This window comes from Rissa tridactyla, chromosome 1, assembly GCF_028500815.1.
Source record: "Rissa tridactyla isolate bRisTri1 chromosome 1, bRisTri1.patW.cur.20221130, whole genome shotgun sequence".
NCBI lineage: Eukaryota > Metazoa > Chordata > Aves > Charadriiformes > Laridae > Rissa > Rissa tridactyla.
Genome location: NC_071466.1, coordinates 144,233,886 through 144,244,113, shown reverse-complemented (window position 1 = coordinate 144,244,113; position 10,228 = coordinate 144,233,886). Strand labels below are relative to the sequence as shown.

Below are 10,228 nucleotides of genomic sequence, written 5' to 3'. Positions count from 1 at the left end.
TGATCCGGACCTGCTTCTCGGGGGGCCGCGGCCAGCCCTCCTTCCCTTCCCAAGGCGCAATTTTGGGATCCTGAGGCGCAAAGGGCGGGAAGGGCGCGCCGCGGGGCGGGAAGCCCGCCGGGGCACCGCCGGCTGTTCTCCCGTAGGGAGCTTAGGAGCCCGCGGCCGCCCCGACCCCACGCCACGCCGGGGGTCCCGCCGGCGGGATGCTGGCCCTGCCCTTCACCCCGCACCGGGCCCCGGTGGCGGCCGCAGTCGGGCGGGCCGGGCCGCGGGCAAGGCCGAGGCGTTGGGGGGAGGCTCCGGCCCGGGCCCGGGCCCCGGCGCTGAGCTCGCCCTGCCCTTCGCCCGCCGAGTGACTGCCGTCGGGCCCAATCAGGGCGCCGGCCCGGCCAGGCGCTGCCGCCTGCCCCGTCGGGGAGGCCCGGCCCCAGGGCGGGGAGCACAGGCGAGCGACGGCCCGGCGGGGCTCGGCCCGGCCCCGGCGGGGGAGCGCTGGCGAGCGCACGGCGCCGCGCAGCCCCCCTGGGTCCCGGCCGCCGTGTGCGAGGCGGAGGAGCGGGCGGTCCGGGGCGGGGCGCGGGCGGGGCCGGCCGGGACGGGGCGGGCGGCGCGGACAGGACGACGGCGGGCGCTACGCGGAGCCGGCAGAGGCGCGGCTGCCCTGGGGGGTCCCGTTGGCGTTTGGGCGCAGGTAAGCGGAGCTCCCGGGGCCCGGCCCCGCTGTCCGAAGCCGAACCGAGCCCGACTGCCACAACTTTGTGTCCTGGCGGCGGCGTGCCCCAACGGCTCCCGCCGCGCCGTGCGGGCCGCAGTGGGGCGGGCTCTTCCTCCCCGCCGCCATGGGCCTGGGCCGCCTGCCCCGCTGGGGTCGGCGGGTTTCCTCCTCCCCCCCGGGAACGGCGGGCCGGGCGCCCCTGCGCGCCCCACGCGTGGGCTGGGAGCCGGCCGTGCGCCCAGCGCCGCGGGTCGGGCACCAGCCGCGTGTCCCCCGAAGCACCCTCTGGGGAGCGGGCAGCTTTCGGGATGCGACGAGGGGCTTCCCCTCCAGCCTGCCTTCCCTCCCCCCTGCCAAAACCCAGCCTTACCTCCGTCCTCAGGCAACGTTTGAGTGTTCCCGTGCTGCGTTTGCCGCCTCCTGGCTGGAAGGGTGAAGGAGAGCAGTTTCAGAGAGGTGGCCGGTAATTTGCTCCTGGCCTTCTGTAACTCATTTAAGTGCTGGAGCTGGCAAAGCTTTTAGGGAAATTTGGAGGAGAGGTAGGCACCGGTTTAATCTTTTCAGGCTTTAGTAGGACACTTCATCTAGAAGTACTGTGAAACTTCAGTCGTGAGTTTTATCTTCTACTAACAAACGTGGTATGATCCTGTAATTATTTCTTTTAGGTCTGTGATGTTTTAGGTCTGTGACTTACAAAACCTGAACTAGCTGTGCTAGCTCACACCCTGGCTGAGGTGCAGCTGTAGTAGTAAAAGGTGCTTCACACCTATGTAGTTATTTCTGTGAGGAGAAAAGTAAGCTTTGGTGTTAAACGCTTTGCTGTGGTATAACAACATGCGTGTGCTCTCCTGTAGAAGTGCAGTGCTGCCGATCTTGTGCGAAAACACAGATATAGTGTTTAGGACTCAGGCTTGGCTGTGCCCGAGCCTTCAGAGACTCGCTGGCTGTCCTTGTTTTGTCCCAAGCTTAGATACTACCGACAGCACAATGTGTAAGCTCTGGTATGTATTGCAATAGCAGCACGATTGAGCAATATGAGTGTCTCTGCATTCCAAAAAGTAAACAGCAAAAATGGGTCACAGAGTGAGAATATTCTCCATGCTTACATGATCAAGTATCTGAGAGGAAGATGTTTTGGTGGGCCAACTCCGGATTTATTGCTTCTATTAAAGATAGCAGCCGTAGCTTGAGGATTTATGTTTGTGAAGGACAAAAGGGACTTGTAATTATAATAAAAGCCATGAGTATGGGTTTCAGTAAAACCAGCGCACTCAGTGAGGCAGCATGGCAGGGCAGTTGGAGAAGCATCCTGGAAACTAGGAAAATTGAAATCTGCTTGAATTCTTGGTTCCAAATGCAGCAAGGATATTAGCCTCTTAACTTCTTCACATCAGTACGAAATTAAGGGCCAAAGTGCTCCCTGATTTGGCTTAGTACCTGTCCCAGGGGCATTTTGGCAATAGGATTTAGCACAGTTCCTTGAAAAGCTGTTTCAGATAGATCAGCTACTAGAAGCAGAGTCCTTTGGTTTGCTGGTGAGAATGACTGTTAATGCCATGCCATGTTGCTCATAAATTAATGTTGGTATTCCCGTGCTGGGAGTATGAAGTTGATGTTTCTCTCTTCCCCAAAGGCAGTGGGAGCTCCACCTGTCTGTCTGTCTGTGAAGTGGGGCCCCTTAGGAGCAGGTTCCCTCTTCAGCAGCGTTGCTCCTGCTTCGGGGCATGCCATCTTTGCGCAAGGCGCTGTTAGGTATTCAGTGGCCACTGTAACCCTTTTAAATGAGATAAGGGCAAGAGCCTGCGTCCAAACACACGGGTCCAGATTCAAGCGCTTCCTTCGCTTCAGTGAGTTTTACCCTGGGTTTTCATCCATTTGCTGGATCAGTTCTGCGTTTAAGAGTTCTGCTGAGGAATATTTGAGTTGATGTGTCCTGTCCACATGTGTCTGCAGCAGAACCATGCTCTGGAAAAAATTGGTGAGTAACGTTTCTGCTTGTCCCTGAAATGCAGGGTGGAGCCGCCTCAAAGTCAGGGATGTCACATGGGGCAGAAAGCTGTGATGAATGTAATATTTTTTTTTTCCCTACTTAGATGCAAGTCCTGTTTCCTTTTTGGGTTGTGCTGCCTGTGCAGCGTAACATGCATTGCAGGAGGGAATGGGGTCCTGACCAAAATGTCTGTGGAGGTATCCCATACAGGGAATAATTTGATTGTGACCCATGTCAACATGAGGGTAATTGTTAGTATTCCTGAAATTACAGCCATTCCCAGGTGGTGCTGCCAGCCTGTCTGGTTCCATATCTCGCTGGTGATGAGGAGGACAAAGTGTGGTCCCTGCTCACTGGTCAGGTCTGGATGGCCTGAAGACAGGCAGCGCTGTGTGATACGAGGTGCACGGTATAGCATCCTTGAGGAGGTTTTGTGTCTCTAGAATCCACCCAAATGGGGTTTCTGTGATGTTTCTGTCTTTCACTGCTTCAAGGAGTAGTTTCAGTGAAGTCAAAATCCATCCCTTGAAGAGATTTAAAACAAAAGAAGAGTTAGTCACTTAGCTGATAGTGGTGTGATTGCATCAAAATATAGCTTTGCCTTACTGGGGACAAGGTAGTGTTGCTGTAAACTCATTTGAATAACAGACTGATTTCCTTTGTTGTGCTTTGTGTTGTGTTTTCTGTGAAGGTGGGGGAAGTGTGGAGAGGTGGCCAGATTGCAGATCTGGTACAGATGGTCCAAAATCATATCCCTGACTCCTGGGGTGGGGCAAGAAGAGCACAAAAAAAAATAAATGCCAGTGACTGAGGAGTCCACTGGTTTGCAGTAGTTTTCAACAGAGAAAGTAAGAGCCCAAGTATTAGGCAGGATTTAGGGATGTAATGGAGCATCATGGAAATTCCTGTGGTGTTACAGGTGGTCAGTAAAGCCCCAGTCCTGCTGCTGAATTTGCATGCTCTTCCTGAAGAAGGTGCTGGTCACCTCTGCCTTGGTTTGTAAATGGTGATACGCAGGTTAGGTTGGTATACCTGAGACAGCTTCTTCTCATACTCACCTATGTTATTTTCAGGCTTCAAAGCAAAACTCAAGTTATGTCGCTTCTTTAAAGCGGTACAACTATGATCTGACCTATTTCTGTCTGACCAAGCCACATCTGTAAATTTATAAATGCAAGGAGCAGGTTTATTGTAAGGTTTTCGGGTGGGTTTTGTTGTGTTCGTTCTTGCGTGCATTCAGCTTGTGCATACAGCTGTGCATTAAGAATACATAAAAACACTTAATACTTTCATAAATAAAACCAGTTAGTACCTTCCTGTACTTAAGCTGAATAGTTGCTCCCCTCCCTCACTTGTAATTGTGAGATCCCATTAGTCATCCCATTAGTGACTTTGCTCTTGGATCCAGTCCAGGAGAGGTAAACTACATTGCCTTGCCTCATGTTTACTGCTGGTGTTTGTGCCCAGACATTTATTTAGTATTTATTTAGCATCTAGTATAAATTCCCACCGTGTCTCGCCCTACTGTAAATTTGTTTGTATGCCCAGAGCCTAACTGGTGTGTTGCAGGCAGATGTACTGTGCTTAAGTCTCTTTGTTTGTCAGCCTTTGCATTTGTGCTGACTTTTTTGGCTTGAGTGGGAGAAGGGCATCAACCTTCCCTGTGTCTTGGTAGGAAAGTGACTGTTATTCCTGAAAACTTGACTGCTGAACAGGTGATCTGCGAGTGGAGAAAGGGTGACCATTTCATGACAGCTTCAGAAATCGATGAAGTTTACTGTTCAGATAGCTCTTTGAAGATCGCAGGTTTAGAAGTGTTTATCTCTGCGTAACATAGGAAAGGCTCTGTGTTATTCCTGAGAGATTACATCTCCTGCCCGGTGTTTGGAAAAGTCAGCATCCAGTCCAGAATTAAAGCCTTGTCCTTCTTTTGGAGGACAGTGTTTTTCTTGCCGTGGGATTATTATCTGCAGTTGTTGTATGTCTCCTACTTCAGGCAACTTTAACAGATGAACATGCTAAGTTGTAGCGTCTCTCTCAGTGGGTTTCTGGTGGGCACTTTGCTTTGGATCTCTCCTTGTTCTCAGCGGCCTAGTGAGGGTGCTCAGCTACAAACACACCTCGAGATGCGGGGAATGGTGCATCCATTTTTTCCCTCCTTTTTTTTTCCATCTCTCTCACAAATTGACTTCTATGTTGGTTCAGCTCAGGCTGAGGATAGTGTCTATCTGTTGTTTTTCTAGTATTGTTTGCTGACAACATAGTACTTTATTTCTGCTTAAAGGTTGGAATTTTCCGTTAATGATTCTGTCATCACACTGGATTCACAGTTGCTTGCCCATGATGTGTATTGCCCTTGCTATGGGCATTTATGATTTCCTGATACCCTTTAGCTTCCAGAGCACTTTGTTGCTCTGTGACTTCTGCTGTACATGAGGAAAATGTGGTGGGTTAAAACTTTATCCTGTTCCCAATGGCTGCACTTCTGTTTCTGTCAAAAGGCCAAGATAAACCAATTACGTAAAGAGCTAATTTCTTTCCTCAGTGGAAATATATTTAGATACAGGTCTTGCAGCCAGTTATAGCTATAGCCTTTGTTCTTCTTGCCTGGGTGATCTTCATCATTAATGGGGAAAGCAGGTGGAGAACTTGGAAAGGGCTTAGGCTGCGCAGTACGTCCTTGCAAACTTGACATATCCCCTGGGTGGAAGTCCTGTGCTCTCTTGCTTGGTCCGTCCAGGCTGTCAGAGCTAACGCTTCATCAGGGCGCTCCTCATTAGAGGTGCTGTCTGGGCGGAGCGCTGTTAAATCTCACCCTTGTGCCTTGCACGTTGGATCTTCTCCTGCATGTCATCTCGAGACATGAGGAGTGGCCCCTGGTGAAGACCAGAATCATTCTCTTCTTTCTTCAAACACATGGTGCAAATCTGAATCTTTCTAAAACCTCTGGGAGATGCAAAAGTCTGGTTTCCTCCTATCACCTGAGCATACTTAGGCAGGGAGATTAGATCTTCTGTCCGGCACTGGTCTGGAAACCTGTGTCCCAATTTGTGTTAAGGTGAGGATGCTCACTTTCCCTTCTGCCTTTCTGCATCATTAAACAGTGCAGGTTGTGTCAAAGAACCAGGACCAGAGGCCACTGAAGCAGTCTCTGGCTCCTGGTGTTTGAGGTAAGATAAAAATAAGAAAAAATGTGTGACTTTAAGCATCCATTTGCATACATCTTGATGGTAATTACACTTCCAGTAGGCAGTGTTTTAACTCTTGTGTGTAACTCTTACATGAATAAAATCCCATCAAATTCCACCTGTGAACAAAAGGCTCCAAGATCAAGCGCACTGATCCAAAAGTTGATTTGTGCTTGCATCTTTCATTATAGGCATTTTCCTAAATATTAGTGGAAAATTTAAGGCTGAGACTTGAGCCAGCTGTTGCAGCATCTGAACTCTAAACTGGAGAATCTTTGCGCTGTCAAAGACGGCTGTCTAATTATGTCTCTGGTCAGAAAAATCTGATAACCACTAGCATGAATCAGCACATTTTAAGTCAAAGAGTTCTTGTGGCTCCAAATGTGACGGATTTGGAAGAAAAACTTTATTTTCTTACTCTGTAACAGCGTCAAAATAAGAGGAAATGACAATGATTTGGTCTGGCACACCTTTTCTCAGACTGATCAATTCTGAAATAAAAATCTATGAAAAAAAAAGTATAGTGTATATTTTAAATATGAATGTAGAATATAATCCCTAATAGTTCATGGACACTGCAGTGGTTGTGAAGGGAGATACAAGGCGTGCAATTTTTAGTTGGTAACAGAAAAATAGCTTTAATACTATAAAACCAAACAAACAACCCCTGAACCTCCTCATTTTTTAAATCTGTCCCCAGTAGTGCTCTTTTACGAATGACAGAAACAAGAATACGCACACATTTACCAAACCAGCACCAGGATCTGGTTTTGGGGATGAGGAAGGGTGGTACCTTCCGTTGATGCTGTGGCAGCTGTGCACACAGCTGTCCATGTGCTCTGTCAGCAGGCATGGGAGTCTTGTTCTCTCCCAGCTTTGTGGCTGGATGTTCATGGGCCGAGGGATTCAGCTTAGTGAAGTGCGAGTCCTGAGGTTTTCAGACCAAGTTCTAAAATTCAGAAGGAAGCTCCTTAATAATAACGACGTCTTTCCTTGCTGTAAAGAAGAGTGGTTTGGTGTGACTCGGAGACTGGTTTGTTGGCCTTTGCCCCTTAACACAGAATTTGGCAAAAATGTCAGAGCCGGTTTCTCTGTCTGTAGCAGTAAGGTGCAGTTAACATTTACAATCACAATTGCGCTTAAAGCAGTGAGCAAGCCATGGCTCGCAGGCCGCGTGCTGTTCACCGTAGTTTTTGTAGCCTGTGGTTTACTGCTGGGTTACCTGCTGCCCCAGGGACGCTGCAGGTAGAGGGCAGGAAGAGCATGGTTGCTACACGCAGAGAGCTTCATCTGAGGTGCTTGCAGTACATGAGATGCTTTGAGGATGTGCTGGTTTTGCTGAGTGTGCTTAGACTGTCTGTTCTGTGCTGCTGAGTGTCCTTCCCTGGCATGGGTTTGATCTGAGCAAAATTTAATTTCTGATTGCCACCGGAGTTCAGGGAACTTCAAGTCCATTCAAAGGATCCAGAATAATCCAGGAAGTCTAGGTAGGTGTTTTACTGAAGTCTTGACTTGATATTTTCTAGCTACACATACTTTAGAGTACTACTACTACATATTTTAGTAGTACTACTGCTATGTAGTATGGCTACTAGCTGTAGCCATATATGAACTTTAGACAGAAATATGGCCTTTGGAAAACACAGGAAAGGTCTAAGCACTGTTGAAGGAGATTAGCAATTTAGACTAGCCCGCAGCATAGGGAGGGATGGGAAAAAGAACATGCAGGCCCTTTGGAGGCTGGTCTCCGTGTTTTTGGATGTCATGAGATTGGCACGTGAAGTTGTCTGTAGGATCAAATTAAGGTTCTCCAGAGTGTAATGCTGATAATTAAAATCTGCCTTGAAGAGCAAGTGAGAAGTATCTTCATGGTAAAAAAGCGCTGAACTGTTTCTGTGTTTCTGAAAATACTTACTGTCCCACACGGTTGTAGTATTTGTGGTCTGGGATTCTGTACAGCTTAGCAAGGACACAACTGACGTGGGTTTGTAAAAATCACTCTTGCCATATGGAGACTGCTAAAATCTGTTTTCCTTTGGCTTGGATCAGGTAGTCTGCTCATATGGAAGAAGTCTTGTGGAGACAAGGTGTTGGCAAGGAGAGGGAGCGTATAGCTTATTGGGATCTCCTCAGCTTGAGTGTGAATGGGTATTCAGGGATGCCAGCTGTGTGATTGTGTTGTTTTACCTTATTTTGTGAGCTTTTCTTGGGGTTTTGAAGTGTGTGCTCTACCACCCTGGCTTAGGTTTACAAACCTGTGTTGAAATGTAGCCTGGCTTCACCTTTGTCCATCTCAGAGGAGCGTTGGGAGTCAGCATGGTGGGGAGCATGCTGCCTCTGGGAACTGCTGTGTGCAGGTTATGAGGGGAGGCGAAGGCTGGGACATGGATGAGGCTGTGGCTGTGTGAGACCAGGGAGCATTCCTGGTGCCGTGACCTGCGTTGGTTTCTCTAGACAAATGTCCAAGCTGGAAAACACGCTTGATAGTGGGATGTGGTGGTCTAATGGCTGTGCTCCCTGTGCTGCTCAGCTGAGGCCCTTTCAGTCTCTCTTCTGCGCTGGAAGCATCTCTGATAGACTTTTGTTAAATGGGAGGGGAGGGATGGTACATCGAGCTCCTGTTTTAAGAACCAGACAAAAATTTCATCTTCCTCAAAATGCTGGTATCCTGAAAATGCTAGGTGTTCCACAACATAAGCTGATAAGTGCTTTGTTTAACCTACCTCCTGGGGACCTCTCCGTGCTGTGAGGATGGACCTTTGTGTTGTAGCTGGAGGCTGAAGTAGCCGTCCTTGGTGGCTTCTCTCAAGATCTGAGTGCAAATGGCTGTTCTCCTGGAAGAGGGTGTGTATTAATTTCAGCAGTTAGTGACTTACATAGAGTGAGGGGTATAAGGACATGTTGGAGCAGCCAAGGCACACAGAGTGTTCCAAATTCCTGCCCACACCTGTACACACAGTGGAGCAAAGGTTGTCCTCAAGGAGAGGTGGGTGTGTTGAGCAGCTAATCCCCAGGAAAGGCATATGGTAGCTAGATGCCTTCTGGTGGGTTCAGGAGTTATAGTATCCTCTGTCCTGCTTCTAAAACAGGATTAAGCAAAGGAGGCTCTTTACTCTTAATTTAAATCTCTGGGAAGTTGTTTGTGGTTCAGAGCAGACCTGAAAAGGCTTGTCAGTTGGATCTTAGAGCCATCAGCATTTTTTTTCCTCCACTCTACTGAAGCTCATTTAACTTCTGACAGCACTTTTAATTTGTTATATTTGTAAAGGAAACATTGGGGGAAGATTCAGAAATGCATATTTATGTTTCTTGGCTAAGCTTAATTTGAAGCTCTAAGAACTTGTTTTTCTAATTTCAATAAAGAAGAATTTTTTGTCTTAGGCAGGGATTTTTTTCTATATTTTGTGGGTTTTGTTTGTTTTTTGGTTTGGGTGGGGTTTTTTTCCACTCCTCCAAAAGGAGCATATAGTGGCTTTCCTTGGTCTACACCTTCCCTTGGATGTGAATCATGTAATTAGCAGGTCCTAACCAGAAGTATCCTCTTGGAGGTTTCCTCGCTCATCCTGGAGCTCGTGTAGCACCTCCTGTGTAGTGCTGGGCAGGACCACTGCAACCTCTTACAGTGCTGGCACAAAAATGTGTTTTCAGGGGCTTCCTCAGGATGTGCAGCACTACCAGGAATTCGGACACCGTGGGGACATGCGCGTCTCTTTCTGCAGCCCTTGCTTGGAAAGGCTGGAGCTCATTTGGATGAAGGACACCAGAGTGTGTGCAGTGTGGCTCTGCCCTTCAAGCAAGGAGGACTGCTGCTGGGCTGAGGGTGTGGGTGTGCACCCCTTCTGCCCCAGCAGGGAGGCGTGTAGCCATGCGGCAGGAGCAGCTGAAGCCAGGTTATGCCCCCACGGCATGGGGATGCTGCAGTTATGTGGGATGTGTAACTGTATTTGTGGTACTGCTGCGAAACTGGGATGCTGCTGGCCGCGTTGGGGTGGAAAAAACATCTGGGAGCGGCCAGCTCTGAGATGGGAGGAGTCCTGGGGCCGCCCTGTGGTGTTTCCCCCCTGTCTGGCTTGCCCCACTCCCAGTGCAGCCCTGCGCTGGCAGGCACCGGGGTTGGATGGCTTGCTGGCCACCAGCTAGTAGTGCCAGCCACAGAATGGGAAAGCTGTGACCAGGGCATCGTGAGTGTGGGCTTGTCTGACTGTCACTGAGAGAGGTGAAAGTGTCTGTGTGCAGTCTAGACCAAGCGCTTCCACCCACAGTTGCTGTTGGCACCCGAACTCCCTGAGGGCAGTAATGACACTCCTCAGCCAGCTTCTTGGGGAGCTTAAA

The 10,228-nt window shown here is 49.2% G+C and overlaps 1 protein-coding gene across 12 annotated transcripts in view; it reads left to right on the top strand.

The window, feature by feature from the left end:
• The first annotated feature begins 580 nt into the window (after window positions 1–580).
• Window positions 581–10,228, top strand: part of PPFIBP1 (PPFIA binding protein 1) — a 118,887-nt gene continuing 109,239 nt past the window's right edge. For 10 of the 12 annotated variants that reach the window (XM_054187549.1, XM_054187556.1, XM_054187540.1 and 7 more), the window contains exon 1: window positions 589–694. The gene's annotated coding sequence lies outside the window, so the exon portion shown is untranslated. Of the gene's footprint in view, window positions 695–10,228 lie in introns of all 12 variants that reach the window. The other 2 variants (XM_054187494.1, XM_054187504.1) reach the window with 1 other exon arrangement.